This window comes from Bubalus kerabau, chromosome 6 (genome assembly GCF_029407905.1).
Source record: "Bubalus kerabau isolate K-KA32 ecotype Philippines breed swamp buffalo chromosome 6, PCC_UOA_SB_1v2, whole genome shotgun sequence".
In the NCBI taxonomy this organism is placed as follows: Eukaryota; Metazoa; Chordata; class Mammalia; order Artiodactyla; family Bovidae; genus Bubalus; species Bubalus kerabau.
This window is the reverse complement of record NC_073629.1, coordinates 56,522,607-56,525,649: the sequence shown is the minus strand read 5'-3', so window position 1 is coordinate 56,525,649 and position 3,043 is coordinate 56,522,607.

The window sequence follows — 3,043 nt, the reverse complement described above, 5'->3', positions numbered from 1 at the left end:
CCCGGCAATCTTGATTCCAGCTTGTGCTTCTTCCAGCCCAGCATTTCTCATGATGTACTCTGCATATAAGTTAAATAAGCAGGGTGACAATATACAGCCTTGACGGACTCCTTTTCCTATTTGGAACCAGTCTGTTGTTCCATGTCCAATTCTAACTGTTGCCTCCTGACCTGCATATAGATTTCTCAAGAGGCAAGTCAGGTGGTTTGGTATTCCCATCTCTTTCAGAATTTTCCACAGTTTATTGTGATCCACACAGTCAAAGGCTTTGGCATAGTCAATAAAGCAGAAATAGATGTTTTTCTGGAACTCTATTGCTTTTTTGATGATCCAGTGGATGTTGGCAATTTGATCTCTGGTTCCTCTGCCTTTTCTAAAACCAGCTTGAACATCTGGAAATTCACAGTTCACGTATTACTGAAGCATGGCTTGGAGAATTTTGAGCATTATTTTATTAGCATGTGAGATGAGTGCAATTGTGCAGTGGTTTGAGCATTCTTTAGTCCCTGTGAAATCCAAAGAACCAGAATATGAGCAAAGAACAAAGAATATGAATATTACATTGTGCCTTTAAAAAATGTTCATCAATATTTCGTAAGTTCCTTTTCTATTGGTAAAGTGTTTTTGCACACATTTTCCCTCATGATCTTCAGGACACTGCTAGGCGTTAATGTTTTATGCCTAAGGAAATCAGAAGTCAAGAGATGTGAGTGCCATCCCTGAAGTATGATTCCTACCTTCGTATTTGTAACATCATTACAGTTAAAGCACTAGCTTACATGTTATCTTATGTGACCTATGCAAAGGGATCAGACAGATTTAACAGAGAACACGCCATGCACATAAGCTGGTTGCCATGTGGTTCAAGCTCCCTTTATAACGAATTTTAGAAGTTTTGGCCTTGAGGATCAACATGGTCTACAAAATACAGCTGAAGACCATACTAATTTCAGTAAATGTCAAATTTTTTTAAAATGATGTTTTTATTTCCTGTTCAAAAAAGGCACACACACACACACACACACACACACATAAATGTATATGCATAACTGAAATCATACAGAACTCTGCAAAATTAAGGAACATCTGATACCACTTGGAGAACTCTGAAATATATTTTTTTCAAAAAAGAACAAATAGGATGCAATATAACTTTCATTTGCAGGGCTGCTTTCATGCTAATCATTGCCCCCAGAAACTTTACAGATCAATATAATAGGAGGCAGCAGCAGAAAGCATATGGTCCAGTGTAAATTACTAGAAAAAACGAGTTACAAAGACATTATATGATGAATAAATTAAAGTATTCAGTCATAAATTCAATAAGAAAGGGAGAAATTAAGAAGTTGTGAATAGAAGGGAAGAAAGTGCTCAGAATTAACTCTGAGATGAAATGAAGAATACATGTTACGGATGTGTGTCTCCGAAGTGCAGTGGAAAGAGGGAGTGTGAGAGCCTTGAACTCCTCAGCCAGGCCTCTAGGAGCCAGAGTGAAATATTGGCAAGAAGAGGGCCCAGCCAGGAAAATAAATATTGGGTCACTGCCTAGGATCTAAAAGAAATAAGGTTAAACCTAATGAAAATCAGACAGCAGATCTAAAGAAAAATGTATAATATTCTGTCCTTTCTTTTTTCTGTTTTGATTGGTTTTGATAGGAACATGTGTTTATGGGAGGGCTCTAATCTATGCACGCAGAGGTTTGTTTTCTTTTAAAACCCTGAGATGGAGAGAAATAGAAATGAGAGAACACTGTGCTGGGAAATTGGCTTAAGCCAGTGCAAATTTTGTGGGATATTAAATGTTGGCATCCAAATGATATTCTTAAATTATCTGTATATTCTTTATATGTTCTGGAGACCAGAGAGCCAGAATTTCGTCTCCGAGGCCCACAGAAGAGGCAGGTGAGCCAAGAACACATTCAGAACATTTATTAGGTCCTTTAATTCAAAAATATTAGGAGGATCGTGGACCAGTATCAAAGTGGAGCTTGTATAGGTTACCAGAACCAAGTTCCAGTGGGGGCTGCTACAACAAATAGGCAGAAGAAATTAAAGTACCAGCAGAAGCTGGTTGCACATATAACCCATAATTTTGCTACAATCCATGGACATGTGTCTATACATCAAATATTACTAAATTCCTAATCTATGGCACGGGAGAAACATTCAAAGTGAAGCCACTGTGTAATGCACATTGATACACATACATACACCCATATACATGTACAAACACATATACACACGTACACACACACATACAGTGAGAATCACAGAGGGGCAAAAGGGGCCATCAATAGAGAAACACTGTTTCTAAGAGGGGAAAAAGAGAACGTGACCAAGGATGAGAATATAGATCTCTGTATAGTTGTGATAGTTTCCAAAGTTATAATATTTCTCTATTTACTCATTTATTCAATTACTAAACACCTATAGCTCATATGCCATGTATCAGGCACTGTGTTGCATAGTGGGTGTAAGCAAAAATGAAGAAGGTACCACCATCCTTGGGCTGGGTCTTCCCAGGTGGTTCAATAGTAAAGAATTTGCCTATCAGTGCAGGAGAAACAGGAGACGTGGGTTCTATCCCTAGGTCGGGAAGATCCCCTGGCAAAGGAAATGGCAACCCATCACAGTATTCTTGCTGGAAAATTCCATGGACAGAGGAGCCTGACAGACTGCAGTCCAGGGGGTCGCAAAGAGTTGGACACAACTGTGACAGAGCATGCAGGCATGCATCCTTGGGCTACCTCTAACCTAGAGGAATGATTTTCAGGAGAAAATCGCTGAAAAGAGGAAATCTGTGCATGTGTGTGTGTGTGTGTGTGTGTGTGGTGTTATTAAAAGTGAAAAAGAGACTAACTCTATTTGAAAGAAGAAAAATAAAACCTGTTCAACAGCATTAGAAGGTGGAGAAGGGACATCAACCAAAATGGAAAGTGAGTTTAGGGGTACAAAGGAAAACCTGCCCTTGCTTTTAAAATGTAGAATTTTCACAAAATCAAAGCCACCTGAAGAAAAGAGTGTGGCTCACCTTCCCCGCTCT